Genomic DNA, 20160 nt, shown 5'->3' with positions numbered 1-20160 from the left:
AAAGTTCTGTGGTTATGAATGAATACTTGTGTATTTGAATTAACATTTGGTGTATTGGTGTCTGTGCGTGTTTTTGGTGGGTCATCATAACAGTAGCAAAATTAGTTATGACGTAGCAAGGAAAAAAATGTAATGGTTGGGGGTCACCACAACATGAGGAATTGTATTAAGGGGTCACGGCTTTAGAAAGGTTGAGAACCACTGTTTTAGATGGTCAGATCAGCAGGCCCTTGCTTCAAATCTTTTTGAGGGTCACCAGCAGGCCATCAATCATAATTTTTCAAGGGTGTGTATGATGCCCACCTTTATGTGTAACAAAGGGTATTTTGGAGTGCCAGTTCCTTGTCATTTTTGGCAGCCCTTTCACTGCATAGGCTTTATGAGTGTAGGAGTCCCACTACCTAAACTATTGTATCACAATGTGAATGAGGCCCTCCATTATGTGATATACAGGTTGTATCGGAGTACCTCTTCCTTGTAATTTTTGGCAGCACTTGCACTTTTTATACAAGTAAATATACAGGAAAGAATGTTTCTTAACAATTTTTCCTCTAAAATCGAATTTATCTTCGATTTGGGGATTAATATTGTCACTCTGTAAAAGTGGCGTAGTACTCGGACAACATGGTTCCCAGCAGCGACTGGCAGTCCAAGATGCATGCATACATCCTCCCCATGCTGTTCTCAAACCATTTTGGTGGTGTTTCCATCAATTTCTGACCTTTTCTTATGAACCATGCACCCTCCCCTCTTCAGAGCAGGGGGTGCCTGGTTTAATGCTCGGGTTCTCCTATTGACTTCCATTATACTCGGGTGCTCTGTAGAGCCCCTGAGCATCCTGATGTGTTCAGCCAGAGAAACTGAGCAACCGAGCAATTTGGTGCTCGATCAACACTAGTAGCATCCCTGGCCGAATGCACTTGTCCATGTGTCTGTGGTTAAGTGTGATGTTACGGGACACAGGTTGATGTAAGGAGGGCACGGCATACCTTGAAAAATAGTGGCAGCTGGGGACTGCGTAACACGGGACGGTCGCCGACATCAGGCTGCAGAAGGCCTCAATGTCCACAAGCCTAAATGGCAACATTTCCAGGGCCAGTAATTTGGAAAGCTGCTATAGTGCTATGGCCTGTGGGTTGAAAATTAAAAAAAATTGTCGTCCGCACTTCCTTAAGAAAAGCGCCAGACTGCGGAACACCTACCTCTTGGCAAGGGAGATTTCCGCAAGGGGATGCTCTGGGGAACAGTTGCAGGCCTGTTTGGTGTGGCCCGCCTTTTCCATTTTGCCACCCTACTGCCTCTTCCAGTCTGTTGCGGTGCAGAAAATCCCTCCCTCTCTGTAGTAATGTCCTCGCTCGACTTTCCATTTTCCCAGGTTAGATCGGTGACTTCATCGTCCACCACCTCCTCTTTCACTTCCTCACTCTGCTCATCCTCCTGATTTGTTGACCTAACCACTACCTCAGTGATTGACAACTGTGTCTCCTCTTCAACCTTTTGATACAGTACTTACCGTTGAGTTATTGGCAACTGTGTCTCATCATCATCCACCTCATTAAACACTAATTGCCATTCCCCACTGTCATCTTCTTATGATTGTGGATGCTCATGAGTTTGGGAATCAGGGCACAAGATCTGTCCCTCTTGAAGCGTGCTTGGCGAGAGGGCCAAATCAAGGAATGGCTCTGAAAAGAGCACCTCAGAATATCCGAGTGTGGGATCACTTGTTTGCCCAGACTCTCCATGGTGGGAGGAAGGAGGATGAGGGTGAGGATTGGTTTGAGCAGACTCTTGGCTACTGAGACTGGACTTGGTGGAAGACAGGGTAGTGCTTAAGTGACTGAAAGCATTATCTTCTGCAATCCAACTGACCACCTGGTCACACTGGTCTGACTTCAAGAGTGGTGTCCTGCGCCGCCCTGCAAACTGGGTCATGAAGCTAGGTATTGTTGATGATTGTTTTTCTTGTGCTCTGGCAGCAGGCACAGTTTCACTGCGTGCACCATCAGCATCATGGTCACTTATCGCTTGCCTTCTTTATATTAAATATTATATATGATTGAAAGTCTGTCACATGTACAGTATTGTAGGTGTAACAGGGCGCCGAAGGCGCACTCGGTCTCCCATCAGCCGCCGACCTGCTGCTTAGCTTCGTGAGTGAGGATCTGTGTTCAGCCTCGTTCCCGGGGCGGCTTTTGCTAGCTGGGAGGCTCCCTGCTCCTAGGTCTGCCTTGAGCGCCGAGCTGATAACTCGGTGCTCGACTTGTTTGTCTGTCGGTCATGTGACGCTGGCCACGTCACATGACCCTCACTCCCCACTATAAATACAGCCTGCTGGCTACAGGTTTCCTGTGATTTTGGTCCCTTAGGCTGTGTATTATTATTGTTATTTAGCTTACCTTTGGATTTGACCCTTGATCTGCTTCCTGACACCTCTTCGGCCTGCTTCCTGAACCTTGATGCTACCTCTCGGATTTTGACCTCGGCTTGCTTTTGGATTTTGTCTTTGCCTCTTCCCTTATACTGACGTGACCTCCTGGACTGACGCCGGCTAGTTGACCCGCCTCGCCCTTCCGTTTTTTGGTGGTACCTTGCTTGTTCCACCTCTCTGTCCGTTCTAGTGCTACCTCTCATTGGCTGTCCGCTTCCCTGCTGTCTCTATCTCTCTGCTTTCACTTACTCAGGTCAGGGACTGTCGCTCAGTTGCGCCCCGTCACCTAGGGCGGGTGGTGAAAGTAAGCAGGGACAGGGGACTGGGTGGCAGCTCAGGGGGTGCACTTCCGCTCTATCTTTATACTCGCGACTCTACCCTGTGACAGTAGAATTTGAAAGTGTATGCGCAAACAAATTAAAAAGGGTATTTTGGGTGTGGAAACGTCACACAGGAGATATCCCACAGATAATGTCAATGCCGTCACCAGCGGCTAATAAATAATTACAGGGAATGTCACAGGTATTTGAGATGAGGAAACGTTATACAGGAGATGTACCACCAGTAATGTAACTGTACGCAGCGTCTACGCAAAAAAGTACACTGTATGTCACAGATAAATTTTTTAACCGCACATGTTACACTGCAGATGTACCACTGGTAATTTCACTGTCAGAAGCGGACACCGGCTATTGAAAAAGTACACTGTATGTCACAGAAACATTTTTGAAGCGCACACGTTACACTGCAGATGTGGCCCTGGTAAGGTCACTGTCAGAAGCGGACACCGTCTACGGAAAAAGTACACTGGATGTCACAGATATTTTAGGGATGCACACACTTTACACAGGAGATGTGGCGCGGATGATTTAACTGTCCACAGCATCCTATTAGACGCTATTTAGTGCAGGATGCGCTAAAAATACATATTGCTGCTGTCACACACAATAGTCCTTAAAAGGACTTTGAGGTCTCTGGAAAGTTTTTCTAATAAAAATCTTCCAATAACACTCCCTACACTGTCTGTCCCTTCCTATGCACATCTTTCCCTAAGACTGAGCAATTTAGCGCAGGTTGTGCCACAAACATATATGGCTGCTGTTACACACAGTAGTCCTTAAAAGGACTTTTGGGACTCTGAAAAGTTTTCAAATAAAAATCTTCCAACAACACTCTCTACACTGTCTGTCCCTTCCTATGCTCAGCTCTCCCTACCTAAGACTGAGCCAAACATGTGTCATCAGATGACGTTTTCTGGCCAGCCAATCATTGTAATGCCAGTAGCCAACATGGCTACGGCATTAGAGTGCATGCAAGTAACCTCCCTGCATTACGCTCGAGCACATGCGGTACTCGGCCGAGTACCGCCATGTGCCGAGCATCGAGATGCTCGAGCCGAACTGGTGTTCAGCCGAGCATGCTCGATCAACACTAAGCATAATATCACAGAAAATAAGAAATAGGTATATGGACAAGGTCATGTGACCACGTGCCAGAACAAAAGCTAAGAGAAATAAAAGTAAAAGAAATTTACTATAAAATTACAGCAACCTTCATAAATGATTATTTCATAGGATATTTATGCAAACCAAAGAAAGGAAAGGATACTTAGCTTGAGCTCATTCAATTAGATGTGATGTAATGTTATCCCATAATACATTAGTACTTTTGTCATGCATACCTAATTTTACAAAGCGAAAAATAAAAATATGCCCCAAACGTCAGCCTAACAGGCTCTGTCTCACATTCAGCAAAGAACATGCTCTGTTTATTGTTTGTTTAGCTCATGTTTCCTCATTAATCTTCCCTGTAGACAAACAGATGTAACTCTCCAATTATAATCTCAATACAGTTATGTGTCTGTTTGTTAACCAAATTGTTGAACAGTTGAAAAGGTTACCTATTTGTATGCAATTATTATGCTCCTTCATTGTGATTATGCAAATATGACATCTTTTTTATTGCTTTTGACATGCTGCACTCAAACACAACATGGTTACACGTGTCACACACACTGAAAACTTATAACAATATAATCAAATGCCTCTTGATGCAAATTTTAGCCTTTGTACTTGCCCTGTAATATCGAAGGAAAAAGGACTACTGTTTTACTACTCATTTGCATGTGTTCTTTAGAAATTACCAATATTTAATTTAATTTATTTTTCATTTCTTGACTTACTATAAACGCTTTAAACAATTGATATCACTGCACTGTGCTAATATTCACTAATATAGCGTGTTATTAGTCTCTATTTATATAGTGCCAACATATTCTACAGCACTTTACAATCAGGGGGTTTATGTACAAACAGAGTCATACATAACATAGCAGCAAACAGGTCAACAATTAAAACAAGAGGACTGAGGGCCGTGCTTACATTCTATGAGATTTCATAGTGTCCCATAGCAAAACTTTGTATTGCCCCCCCCCCCCCCACTGAGATTTTTGATGTTAATAATCACTGTTAATTTTTAGACCTTCCTATGGGAACTCTGCAATACAAGAGATAAGCCAATGCCACTCTCATCATTAAACATGTAACAGTTATATCAACTGGGTGCATGTCCTGTTGATAAATTTACTGTTGTAAAACGTAAAGTCTTTTAAAGTTGTGTTCCAGCCACTTTACCCATCATTTTTGTTGGAAAAAGGACAAAGGTTCTTCATAAATATGGAACTGATTCTGAACATCATACTCAGGGTACTTGTACTAGAAAATGGGTACAAAAACAATAATAAATCTCCCATATACAATGAACAAAAATATAAACGCAACACTTTCGGTTTTGCTCCCATTTTGCATGAGCTGAACTCAAAGATGTGAAACATTTTCTACATACACAAAAGACCCATTACTCTCAAATATTGTTCCCAAATCTGTCTAAATCTGTGTTAGTGAGCACTTCTCCTTTGCCCAGATAATCCATCCCACGTCACAGGTGTGGCATATCAAGGTGCTGATTAGACAGCATGAATATTGCACGGGTGTGCCTTAGACTGCCCACAATAAAAAGCCACTCTGAAATGTGCAGTTTGATCACACAGCACAATGCCACAGATGTTGAAATGTTTGAGGGAGCGTGCAATTGGCATGTCTACCAGAGCTGTTGCCCGTGCAATGAATGTTCATTTTTCTACCACAAGCTGTCTCCAAAGGCATCTCAGAGAATTTGGCAGTACATCCAACCGGTCTCACAACCGCAGACCACGTGTAACCACACCAGCCCAGGACCTCCACATCCAGCATGTTCACCTCCATGATCGTCTGAGACCAGCCACCCGGAAAGCTGCAGCAACAATCGGTTTGCATAACCAAAGAATTTTTGCACAAACTGTCAGAAACCATCTCAGGGAAGCTCATCGGCATGCTTGTCGTCTTCATCGGGGTCTGGACATGACTGCAGTTCGTCGTCGTAGCAGAATTGAGTGGGCAAATGCTCACTTTTGATGGTGTCTGGCACGTTGGAAAGGTGTTCTGGTCATGGATGAGTCCCAGTTATCACTGTTCAGAGCAGATGGCAGACAGCGTGTGTGGCATCGTGTGGGTGAGCGGTTTGCTGATATCAACATTTTGGATCGAGTGGCCCATGGTGGCAGTGGGGTTATGATATGGGCATATGTTATGGACAAAAAACACAGGTGTATTTTATTGATGACATTTTGAATGCACAGAGATACCATGACAAGATCCTGAGGCCCATTGTTGTGCCATTCATCCACGACCATCACCTCATGTTGCAGCATGATAATGCACAGCCCCATATTGCAAAGATCTGTACACAATTCTTGGAAGTTGAAAACATCCCAGTTCTTGCATGGCCAGCATACTCACCAGACATGTCAGCCATTGAGCATGTTTGGGATGCTCTGGATCGGCGTATACGACAGCGTGTTCCAGTTCCTGCCATTACAGTATTCTGCAACTTCACACAGCTATTGAAGAGGAGTGGACCAACATTCCACAGGCCACAATCAACAACCTGATCAACTCTATGCGACGGAGATACAGAGATATGTTGCACTGCGTGAGGCAAATTATGGCCATACCAGATACTGGTTTTATGACCCCCCCCCCCCCCCCCCAGTAGGGCAAAACTGTGCACATTTCAGAGTGGACTTTTATTGTGGGCAGTCTAAGACACACCTGTGCAATATTTCTACTGTCTAATCAGCACCTTGATATGCCACACCTGTGAGGTGGGATGGATTATCTCGGCAAAGGAGAAGTGCTCACTAACACAGATTTAGACTGATTTGTGAACAATATTTGAGAGTAATGGGTCTTTTGTGTATGTAGAAAATGTTTAGATCTTTGGGTTCAGCTCATGCAAAATGGGAGCAAAACCGAAAGTGTTGCGTTTATATTTTTGTTCAGTGTAGTTATAAATCCTCTGATTCTCATTTCACATTACATGATAATAATGGTTGCCTAAAGTCAACAATAGAGGGAGCTCAGTGTATTTGAATTTATGCAGCCATCATAGGATTCAAGCGAAGCTGTAAAATATCCTTGCACTGAGCTCTCCATAGTGGTGCCTAAAAGAAAATGCCATGAATCAATGTTGGGAAATAGGAAAATAATTTTGCTGCCCGGCACCCTCTCGCCATTACCTCCATGGCAGTGGGTTGGACTGCCACCAAGGAGAGTATGCCACTACCTAGGGATGAAAATCTGTGTTTTCCTATTGATTGCAATTGAGATAATGCTTAGCTCTTGACAATGAACTGAATAAACTGAAAGAACATTAAAGGGGTTGTCTCATCTCAGCAAATGGCATTTATCAGGTAGACAAAGTTAATACAAGGCACTTACTAATGTATTGTTATTCCATATTGCTTCCTTTGCTGGCTTGATTCAGTTTTCCATCACAATATCCACAACTCATTTCCATGCTTACGGTCAGCCTGCAATTCAGCAGCAGTGGCTGTGCATAGAGAGTGTGCATAGTTACGCATGTGCAATAACTTGTGTCCCAGCCACCTTATATCTGTGCTGCAAGGTGGTTGTAATCCCTGGAAAACAGCAGTTTTAACCCTCTCAGTATTCCGAACCCTTTTTCTGCTCCCATACTCCAGACAGACCCGGCAACTGAGCCTGCTCTGTCATTCAAAGCAGGCTTAAGCCTGCTTGCTGGCAAAACTTGTTCACCTCTGCAGGCAGGGTGCTTACAAGCTCTGTCTTTCTCTTAAAGGGCAAATGCACACTCTAATCTTCATCAGGCAATGTCTGGAAGTCCTGAAGTACTTAAGGCACCTTCCCTTGTGGGGTACATGAGCAATTACGTTCCTTAGCTTGCTAAGTTTCCTGCGGAGGTGTTGTCTGCCCATGTACTGACCTCTGCCCGGTTACAGTATTCAGACTCTCTGCTGCCTCTCCTGACCTATGCCTGTTATCCACATTGCTTGCACAGTGCTGAAGTGCTGTGTATCCTTACCTCAACATTCTCCTAAATTAGATTATAATTACAGAGTAAAGGAACTTACCTCTGTGTGATGGGATTTTGTCTAATCAATAACAGCAATTGTGATATGTTTGTGTCCTCCCTGTGTAAAGCCATAGTGGAACATTCCAGGCGATAGAATGGTTATAGGAAGATCTGGTGCCTTTGTGACTAGCACAGAAAGAAAACTAATCTGATGACTTTTGGGATACAAAAAGAAAGCCCACAATAGGTCTTTCGGTGTTAATCTTGCCATCTATTGCATCTTGCAACCAACTGAATAATATGTATGTTGATTTAGATTAAATGATTGTTTTTTGTAATCAACCTCCTTGCACCTAATAAAATGGATTCAGATATGTAAAGATTTAGGGAGTCAGGTCTTATTAAGCCCCTGCGCTGGTGGTGGATCTTCTGAAGCTATGTAGAGGGGCCAGCCTGCATAGTATTGTGCAAATGTACAGTCAGGTCCATAAATATTGGGACATCAACACAATTATAACATTTTTGGCTCTATACACCACCACAATGGATTTGAAATGAAACAAACAAGATGTGCTTTAACTGCAGACTGTCAGCTTTAATTTGAGGGTATTTACATCCAGATCAGGTGAACGGTGTAGGAATTACAACAGTTTACATATGTGCCTCCCACTTGTTAAGGGACCAAAAGTAATGGGACATTATAATAATCATAAATCAAACTTTCACTTTTTAATACTTGGTTGAAAATCCTTTGCAGTCAATTACAGCCTGAAGTCGGGAACGCATAGACATCACCAGACGCTGGGTTTCATCCCTGGTGATGCTCTGCCAGGCCTCTACTGCAACTGTCTTCAGTTACTGCTTGTTCTTGGGGCATTTTCCATTCAGTTTTGTCTTCAGCAAGTGAAATACATGCTCAATCGGATTCAGGTCAGGTGACTAACTTGGCCATTGCATAACATTCCACTTCTTTCCCTTAAAAAACTCTTTGGTTGCTTTTGCAGTATGCTTTGGGTCATTGTCCATCTGCACTGTGAAGCGCCGTCCAATGAGTTCTGAAGCATTTGGCTGAATATGAGCAGATAATATTGCTCGAAACACTTCAGAATTCATCTTGCTGCTTTTGTCAGCAGTCACATCATCAATAAATACAAGATAACTAGTTTCATTGACAGCCATACATACCCACGCAAGGACACTACCACCACCATGCTTCACTGATGAGATGGTATGCTTAGGATCATGAGCAGTTCCTTTCCTTCTCCATACTCTTTTCTTCTCATCACTCTGGTACAAGTTGCTCTTGGTCTCATCTGTCCATAGGATGTTGTTTCAGAACTGTGAAGGCTTTTTTAGATGTCGTTTGGCAAACTCTAATCTGGCCTTCCTGTTTTTGAGGCTCACCAATGGTTTACATCTTGTGGTTGAACCCTCTGTATTCACTCTGGTGAAGTCTTCTCTTGATTGTTGACTTTGACACACATACACTTACCCCCTGGAGAGTGTTCTTGATCTGGCCAACTGTTGTGAAGGGTGTTTTCTTCACCAGGGAAAGAATTCTTCGGACAGTTGTTTTCCTTGGTCTTCCAGGTCTTTTGGTGTTGCTGAGCTCACCGCTGCGTTCTTTCTTTTTAAGAATGTTCCAAACAGTTATTTTGGCCACGCCTAATGTTTTTGCTATCTCTCTGATGGGTTTTTTTTTTTTTTTTTTTTTTTTAGCCTAATGATGGCTTACTTCACTGATAGTGACAGCTCTTTGGATCTCATCTTGAGAGTTGACAGCAACAGATTCAAAGTGCAAATATCACACTTGAAATGAACTCTGGACCTTTATCTGCTCATTGTAATTGTGATAATGAGGGAATAACACACACCTGGCCATGGAACAGCTGAGAAGCCAATTGTCCCATTACTTTTGGTCACTTAACAAGTGTGAAGCACATATGCAAACTGTTGTAATTCCTACACCGTTCACCTGATTTGGATGTAAATACCCTCAAATTAAAGCTGACAGTCTTCAGTTAAAGCACATCTTGTTTGTTTTATTTGAAATCCATTGTGGTGGTGTATAGAGCCAAAAATGTTAGAATTGTGTCAATGTCCCAATATTTATGGACCTGACTGTATATGTAATGGCTGCTATTAGGCACTGTTCCTATGGAAATTCATGTCCCCTTAGACCAAACATAGCCTAATAAATTATCAAAAGACTAGCCCACTTATGAGAACAAATTATGGACTTATTTTTATTGAGGTAGTGTCTTTACTATCATGTAAATGTTCTTTAAAATGGATTTTAAACCTATATTCACTTGTAATAATATGAAGTGTGTTATATCGAGTGACGTGCTATAGGAATCAATTGCACTGATGGCTATCTGCCAGGGCTGATTTATTTTATATACCTAACCTGTACATATTATTTGTGGCATTACTGCACAGTTTTGTGAGAACAGCAGATGATATGTATGTTTAAAATATTATATTCCCATGCATGTGAAACAAACTTAAGAAGGATATTAAAACTGTGGTGGGGAAATATCACATGCTTTAAAGACATTGTACTTCTTTGTCTTCCACAGTCGTATGTCTGGTTTGCTTTTCAGAAGCATAAAGCAATGCTTTTCATGCGTAATGCTTGAACAACTATAAAAGCTAGCATGCTGGGGGTCACTTTAGACATGAACATAAAGAGAATAAGAAGCATTATTGTTTCATGAAGAAAAAATTTAACTATATGGCAGAAAAAAATAAGGGAATGCTCTAAGCACTACCTTTTTTTTTTGTAGAAATTATTCACAAGCCTGCTTCTTATTGAGAACGCATATCTTGTTGTACAAAATATACTTGCATACAGTTTATGTTGAGTTTTGGGAAAATTCTCAGTATTAAATTTTTTTTGTATATTGACATAAATATTATACAATGTCATGTTGATTTTCTTTGTTTTGTGTATTATTTAATTTCCTAATTAGGTGATAAATCAAAATATAGAATATTGTTTAGAAAATAATGTGGTACCTTCTCCTTTTACACCATCTGCTGATTTCACATAGATTTCTACAGAACCTGTTCTGTTAAATGCGGATACAAGTAGTCGCCCCTGACAGAGTGGAGAGGGTGTTAGCAGTAATTTTGTGTTGACGTCACTCTTTATTTTTCCCTTCTTCTGATCTGTCAGAAGAACAACCCCCCCAAAAAAAACGGATCCTTGTGGAATTACTTATGTAAAAAAAAAGGTGTAAAACCAAATACGTGAAAAAATACGGCGCTATTTCACTGAAATTAAAGAATCAATGCCTAATGGAATTATTTATCTATAACAAGGTGTAAAACCAAATACTAGACAAAATATTTACTGTAGATTGCTATTTCACCCCAATTACAGAATCAAGGTGTTATAGATTATAACCTCAACCACTGAAGAAGAAACCTGGAAGGTTTTGAAACGCGTTTGGTCAAACAAAAGTGAATACAGCGACATTTGTAGAGCGGAAAACCTGAATCAAGAAAGTCGGCGCCTCAACATCCCCAATACGTGTGCGCTGAGAAGTAAATGTGCAGAGAAGTATGGTAAGTGCCGGAATAAGCGTGGGGATAGATCACGGCAACTTGCGATCCTGAAGACATGCAGCCGTATATGGGAAAATTCACGTATGTATTAACTGCTACCAGCGATACCGATATCAGCGCATCAGGACTCTGGTAAGCAGAGAGATATTGCAGTATACTGCTAGCATGCTGTATGGAACTGTGATACTAAGTAGCAATAACAAGACTTTATAACAACAACTTAGAATGCTACATTAAGAGAGATTAAAAAAAACTGGATTTCTAGTTTGCTCTATCGCTGTGAAATATTATATATCCTAAAATAGTGCATGAGCTCCACACTGGAAGAGACAGAGGGACTGGGACTATACAGGGAGTGCAGAATTATTAGGCAAGTTGTATTTTTGAGGATTAATTTTATTATTGAACAACAACCATGTTCTCAATGAACCCAAAAAACTCATTAATATCAAAGCTGAATATTTTTGGAAGTAGTTTTTAGTTTGTTTTTAGTTTTAGCTATTTTAGGGGGATATCTGTGTGTGCAGGTGACTATTACTGTACATAATTATTAGGCAACTTAACAAAAAACAAATATATACCCATTTAAATTATTTATTTTTACCAGTGAAACCAATATAACATCTCAACATTCACAAATATACATTTCTGACATTCAAAAACAAAACAAAAACAAATCAGTGACCAATATAGCCACCTTTCTTTGCAAGGACACTCAAAAGCCTGCCATCCATGGATTCTGTCAGTGTTTTGATCTGTTCACCATCAACATTGCATGCAGCAGCAACCACAGCCTCCCAGACACTGTTCAGAGAGGTGTACTGTTTTCCCTCCTTGTAAATCTCACATTTGATGATGGACCACAGGTTCTCAATGGGGTTCAGATCAGGTGAACAAGGAGGCCATGTCATTAGATTTTCTTCTTTTATACCCTTTCTTGCCAGCCACGCTGTGGAGTACTTGGACGCGTGTGATGGAGCATTGTCCTGCATGAAAATCATGTTTTTCTTGAAGGATGCAGACTTCTTCCTGTACCACTGCTTAAAGAAGGTGTCTTCCAGAAACTGGCAGTAGGACTGGGAGTTGAGCTTGACTCCATCCTCAACCCGAAAAGGCCCCACGAGCTCATCTTTGATGATACCAGCCCAAACCAGTACTCCACCTCCACCTTGCTGGCGTCTGAGTCGGACTGGAGCTCTCTGCCCTTTACCAATCCAGCCACGGGCCCATCTATCTGGCCCATCAAGACTCACTCTCCTTTCATCAGTCCATAAAACCTTAGAAAAATCAGTCTTGAGATATTTCTTGGCCCAGTCTTGACGTTTCAGCTTGTGTGTCTTGTTCAGTGGTGGTCGTCTTTCAGCCTTTCTTACCTTGGCCATGTCTCTGAGTATTGCACATCTTGTGCTTTTGGGCACTCCAGTGATGTTGCAGCTCTGAAATATGGCCAAACTGGTGGCAAGTGGCATCTTGGCAGCTGCACGCTTGACTTTTCTCAGTTCATGGGCAGTTATTTTGCGCCTTGGTTTTTCCACACGCTTCTTGCGACCCTGTTGACTATTTTGAATGAAACGCTTGATTGTTCGATGATCACGCTTCAGAAGCTTTGCAATTTTAAGAGTGCTGCATCCCTCTGCAAGATATCTCACTATTTTTGACTTTTCTGAACCTGTCAAGTCCTTCTTTTGACCCATTTTGCCAAAGGAAAGGAAGTTGCCTAATAATTATGCACACCTAATATAGGGTGTTGATGTCATTAGACCACACCCCTTCTCATTACAGAGATGCACATCACCTAATATGCTTAATTGGTAGTAGGCTTTCGAGCCTATACAGCTTGGAGTAAGACAACATGCATAAAGAGGATGATGTGGTCAAAATACTCATTTGCCTAATAATTCTGCACGCAGTGTAGAATATCACATGATAGTGATTAGATGTATATTTTTATTTTCTATTTTTTATGTTTTTTATGAAATTTTTATGTTATTTTTAAGGTATTTACTTATGGTTATCTAGTATTAGACCGCTATTTCACCCCAATTCGAGAATCAAGGTGTCATAGAATTACGCATGTATAAAACAATGTGGACACTACAATAGCAGTAGTATTAGACAGCTTTTTAACCCCAATTAGAGAATCAAGGCGTTATAGAATTACGTATGTATAAAACAATGTGGACACCACAATAGCAGTAGTATTAGGCTACTTTCAAACCAGCGTTTCTCTTTTCCGGCATTGAGATCCATCATAGGATCTCAATACCAGAGAAAAACACTTCAGTTTTGTCCCCATTCATTGTCAATGGGGACAAAACAGAACGGAACAGAATGGAAAGCTCCAAAATGCATTCCGTTCCATTTGGTTCCGTTCCCATACAGGAGAGCAAACCACAGCAAGCTGCAGTTTTCTTTCCATCATGGGATGCGGAGCAAAATGGATCCGGCATGACCCGCAATGTAAGTCAATAGGGACGGATCCTTTTTCTCTGACACAATAGAAAACTGATCAGTTCCCAATTGACTTTCAATGGTGTTCATGACGGATCTGTCATTGCTATGTTAAAGATAATACAACTGGATCCATTCATAATGGATGTAGATGGTTGTATTATCGGTAACAGAAGCCTTTTTTGCTGATCCCTTCCAGATCAGGCAAAAACGCAATGGTGAACGTAGCCTTAGACAGCTTTTTCACCTTAAAAAGTGCAGCATGGTGTAATAAAATTGCTTATCTATTAACCAAGGTAGACACTGTTCTATTAGCCCCTGTACTCTCCCTATGCTCTCCTTATAGTGTGGATAAAGTATCCCTATAATCTCCCTATTATCTCCCTATACTGTCCCTGTGCTATCCCTGAACTGTTCCAAATAAAGGGGGTCATCACTAAGCTCAAATACACTATCTGCGACTTTGCCCTGCTCACGCCAGGTCTAAAATTCTGGGTGTGGCATTTTCTATGCCTGTTTTAGGCATAGAAAATGATCTAAATGTAAGACAGCAAGGAAGCTGTCTTACATTTAAAACTGGTGCTGGATGTACCGAAGTTATGGCGAGGCCTGCCCAGTTTAGGGCTTTATTAAGACCGGTGTCTAAAACGCCGGTCTTAATAAATGTGCCCCTAAATTTTTAGAAACAAAGGCTTTCTTAATCACTGTCCCTACTGCCTGTCGCATCTCCCCCTGCACTAAGTTCACAGTAAAATGTTGGAGACCGGACAGGATGAGGCTTTTTATAGGGGCTGTGACATCATAGGAGCTGGCTATCTGCTGATTGGCTGGCTGCAGAGCATTATGGGTGATCCCTCATTCCTGGGCTTCTTACTTTCACTTTGTAACATGTGCAGCAGCCATTTTATAAAAAATGTGATTTGTTACCACGAAGCGCAAGGAAATTCGGATTCATGACTAATTGAATTTTTCTGAAAATTGGATCGAATTTTACTTTGTCAACTTCGATTCGCTCATCACTAATTCACGCATTGAAAACCTGCAGCTTATTACAGTACTAGCAAATTGAAGGAGTTTTTAGCAAATGTTGCTAATAAGGACAGTAATGAGACATTACAATGCAAATAATACACTGGTTCCCCAAATGTGCTCGATATAAAAGACGTATTACAGTATGTCACTGTGCAACTTCCCTCCAGAACTCTCTGACCTCCTGAAATAGCTTCTGTACTTACATGCCCTCTCATTGTAACGTACTTCCTAAACTGTAAAAATAAGAAACCTATTTAATCCCCAGTTAAAATAGATTTGTACTTTAAATCACCACTGACGGTGTAGTACATAAGTGAGTTCTTTCTCCTTGTTGGAGCATGGAGCATTGTGACAATGTTTTGCATGTCCTTTAAAATGTAATAAACAGTTTTTGTGTATTTTAGCTGCTGATCTTCCCCTGAGTGCTTTTAGCAAGCTGTGCCTTTTAAGCAGCACAACTCACTTTAATGGAGATTGAGGAAAGGTACAGAGAAGAAGGATGGAAAGGTTACAAGGAAAAGACAGCAATTTACAGACCTGACATTTTACTTTACCATCACTTCAAGTTAGTACATGAAATCTTGTGCTGAGAAGAAGGTAGTTTAACCCTTTTATGTTGAGTAAAACAAGTTTGTATAACTGGGTGACCATAGGAAAGAGTTCCGTTCTGTCCATATCACATAGTGAGCCTCAGTGGAATAATTATGGAAAGGCTCATATGTTTTTTCATACACGTTTCATTTTGCTTTTTTGATTACCAGTCTCATAAAATCAGATGGTTTAGTGTAGAGCGTGCTGTCTAAGAGCTCCTGTCTGTAGCAGCATTATAGACCATTTTATCCAGCAAACCACAATAATATTCTGTGCACATGAGGTTCTCTCTCCCTCAGTAACATAAAAGATGACAGCATACAATGCACAGGACACCTGAAACTTTTTTTTCAAATGCTCATTTTTTTATATTTATACAGCTGCTTTATGTTCATACTGATGGACTGTTTGACAACTACTGTCGTGTGTTAAGGCAACAGGTAAATATTCCATGATATGTACTGTATGTTACCAGAACCCTGTTCCCATGTGTAGTTTGTACAAGATAATGGATAAAGGATGAATTATGTACTTAACCATTACAGGAGCCACAGGGGAACATTGTTTTAGATGCCGGTCTTAATAAAGCCCCATAGCTTGCAGTGGATCCGCTCAGGCCTCTCCAAAACTTCGGTGCTTCCAGCGCTAGTTCTAAATGAAAGACATCTTCCTAGTTGCTGGCTCATCCCCTTCCCCGCCCACAATTTTAGACCTGACATGAGCGGGTGTGAGATGAGGAAACAGCTGACATTGTGTGAACATTGTATTTGTGTAAATGAAGTTAAATGATTTGAACTGATGTTTGGCCACAAGGGGCCACTGTTTTCTAAGCACAGCTAACGGACTGCATTTCTATATTCATGAGATATTAAACTCTCAGAGGTGGAGTTACAAGCCTGGAAAAGGAAGTGAGGTTGAAGCCATCTTAGATTGTGCCTGGGAGAAGCATATAGGAGCTATGTGAGGTGAATCTCTTGACATCCAAGCGTGAGAGCATCCTTAAGGGACCAGACCTGCAGCCAAGTAGAGCTGATCGTGTCCATGACCCTGATCTTGTCCAGGTGAAGTGGAATTGCTGCCAGACGAAGAGGAGAGCTGAGGAGTAAAGCCATAGACACAGTGAAACCGCACGCAAGTTGGAGAAACCCTTGCTCTGTCCACATTCACCAGCTTTTACAAAGCAGACCCGGGTCGGTAAGACTAATTGTGCACATACTTCATCAAAGTTTTGGCGTCTAGGATCCTAGAGACCGAGACCAGACCTGTAGTCAGTTAGTTAGGTTTTCTGTTTGTGTCAGGCCACAAGTATTGTTAACTCCTCATAACAAGGACTTTATGTTTAAAGTGCCAGTTCGGACCAGAGAGTTGATAAACACAAATTCAAACCAGGCTGTTGTTTATTCAGGAGAAACACTATAGGAATGTACTATTTGATCAGTTATTGCGGTGAATACTATGGCATGTAATAAGATTGTAAGTAGTTGTGTTGTACCATAGGCTAGCCCACATCATGCACCCAAATAATTGTTCCTGATTCTAGGGTAATAACAAGTAAGGTGCGGCTGATCTCTTTTAGCCGGACAGTAGGCACTGCACTGTACAGCACAAGGGTCTCAGCCTCCTGGCTTGGTGTATGTGTATGTAAATGTAATAGTGTGTAACCAGCATCTGTGGTTGCGTCCATTGCAACATTTAAAGGGAACCTGTCATGTGGATATTTGATTATAATCTAACTAATTATATACAATCATTAACTACTAAAAAGTGCCTCAGATGTATTCACTTACTGGTGTGACAGATGGGTACCTCATAATATACACACAAAGATGGCACATGCTGCATGCTAATGAGCTGATTTGAGTCCAGCGTGATGTCAGTGAGACCAGCTTTTATTTAATTAACAGCTATAGCCACTCCCCTGCCCACCTGCTGCTGATTCATATGGAAAATAACTGTCAATCAGCAGCAGGTAGGCCGGGATAGTCAGGAGCTCATGAATATTCAGGACTCATCATTATGAGCTGGAGCTTTTCAATACAAGATGTTGGCAGATTGACTGGGTCAATTAAAGAAAGTTAGGACACCATAAAACTGGTGACAGGTTCCCTTTAACCCCTTAAGGACATAGGACGTACCGGTACGCCCTATTTCCCGAGTCCTTAAGGACCAAGGACGTACCGGTACGTCCTAACTTTTAAATCAGGATTCCGGCGCCCGAGGGGTTAAACGGAACGGGATTTCGGCTGAAATCCTTCAGCCGGCATCCTGTGACAACGCCAGGGGGGGTGATGTGACCCCCCCGTGTCGGCGATCGCAGCAAACCGCAGGTCAATTCAGACCTGCGGTTTGCTGCGCTTTTTGCAGTTTCTGATGCCCCCGGTCCCTGACCGCGGGGATCAGAAAATTTAGAGTGGCTAAAATCTATATTTTTCACCCCCCCCCTGCACCCCTGCATGATTTTATGCCGGCGGGTGGTGCGGGGGGGGGGTGTCGCAGGCGGTGGGGGCGTTGCGGGAGGCGGGCGGTGCGGCAGGCGGGATCGCGATCCCCCGCCCGCCTCCCCATGAATGATCGTTGGCTTCTATTGGTTATACCAGGGTGCCAGCACATTGCTGGCACCCTGGTATAAACGGCTGACATCTGTGCAGATGTCAGCCGTTTAACCCTTTCCATACCGCGGTCCGTACGGACCGCTGTATTGAAAAAGTTAACTGTCATCTGTCAGGGAGCTCACTCCCTCTCAATCGGGGGGCTGCTGTGCCTTTGCAGCCCCCCGATGGAGAGGGAGAGAGCCCCCAGAGAGCCCCCCTCAGCCCCGTGCTTACCCTTCCCCGTCTGCGAAGTTCTGAGCAGACGGGGAGGGTCCCCATGGCAACAGGACGCCTGCTCAGGCGTCCTGCTGTCCATGGTGCTGAACAGATCTATGCTGAAAGCATAGATCTGTTCAGTGTAAGTAAAATACAGTACAGAACAATATATATTGTACTGTACTGTATTATACAGACATCAGACCCACTGGATCTTCAAGAACCAAGCGGGTCTGGGTCAAATTTTTTTTTAAAAAAAGTGAAAAAAGTTAAGATTAAAAAAAAAACATTTATCACTGAATAAAAATTAAAAAAATAAAATAAACTACACATATTAGGTATCGCCGCGTCCGTAACGACCTGATCTATAAAATGGTCATGTTACTTTCCCCGCACGGTGAACGCCATAAAAATAAAAAAATAAAAACTATGAGAAAATTGAAATTTTGCCCACCTTACTTCCCAAAAAAGGTAATAAAAGTGATCAAAAAAGTCGCATGTACGCCAAAATAGTACCAATCAAACCGTCATCTCATCCCGCAAAAAATGAGACCCTACTCAAGATAATCGCCCAAAAGCTGAAAAAACTATGGCTCTTAGACTATGGAAACACTAAAACATGATTCTTTTTTGTTTCAAAAATGAAATCATTGTGTAAAACTTACATAAATAAAAAAAAAGTATACATATTAGGTATCGCCGCGTCCGTATCGACCGGCTCTATAAAAATATCACATGACCTAACCCCTCAGATGACCACCGTAAAAAAATAAAAATAAAAACAGTGTAAAAAAAGCCATTTTTTGCCATTTTACGTCACAAAAAGTGTAATAGCAAGCGATCAAAAAGTCATATGCACCCCAAAATAGTGTCAATCAAACCGTCATCTCATCCCGCAAAAAATGAGACCCTACTCAAGATAATCGCCCAAAAACTGAAAAAACTATGGCTCTTAGACTATGGAGACACTAAAACATTTTTTTGGTTTTAAAAATGAAGTTATTGTATAAAACTTACATAAATAAAAAAAAATGTATACATATTAGGTATCGCCACGTCTGTAACAACCTGCTCTATAAAATTACCCCATGATCTAACCTGTCAGATGAATGTTGTAAATAACAAAAAAATAAAAACGTGCCAAAAAAGCTATCTCTTGTTACCTTGCTGCACAAAAAGTGTAATATAGAGCAACCAAAAATCATATGTACCCTAAACTAGTACCAACAAAACTGCCACCCTATCCTTTAGTTTCTAAAATGGAGTCACTTTTTTGGAGTTTCCACTCTAGGGGTGCATCAGGGGGGCTTCAAATGGGACATGGTGTCAAAAAAAACAGTCCAGCAAAATCTGCCTTCCAAAAACCGTATGGCATTCCTTTCCTTCTGCGCCCTGCCGTGTGCCCGTACAGCTGTTTACGACCACATATGGGGTGTTTCTGTAAACTACAGAATCAGGGCCATAAATAATGAGTTTTGTTTGGATGTTAACCCTTGCTTTGTAACTGGAAAAAAAATATTAAAATGGAGAATCTGCCAAAAATTTGAAATTTTGAAATTGTGTCTCTATTTTCCATTAAATCTTGTGCAACACCTAAAGGGTTAACAACGTTTGTAAAATCAGTTTTGAATACCTTGAAGGGTGTAGTTTCTTAGATGGGGTCACTTTTATGGTGTTTCTACTCTAGGGGTGCATCAGGGGGGCTTCAAATGGGACATGGTGTCAAAAAAACAGTCCAGCAAAATCAGCCTTCCAAAAACCAAACGGCGCACCTTTCACTCTACGCCCTACTGTGTGCCCGTACAGTAGTTTACGGCCACATATGGGGTGTTTCTGTAAACAGCA

Source organism: Bufo bufo, chromosome 3 (assembly GCF_905171765.1).
Source record: "Bufo bufo chromosome 3, aBufBuf1.1, whole genome shotgun sequence".
In the NCBI taxonomy this organism is placed as follows: Eukaryota; Metazoa; Chordata; class Amphibia; order Anura; family Bufonidae; genus Bufo; species Bufo bufo.
This window is presented reverse-complemented; position numbering follows the sequence as displayed.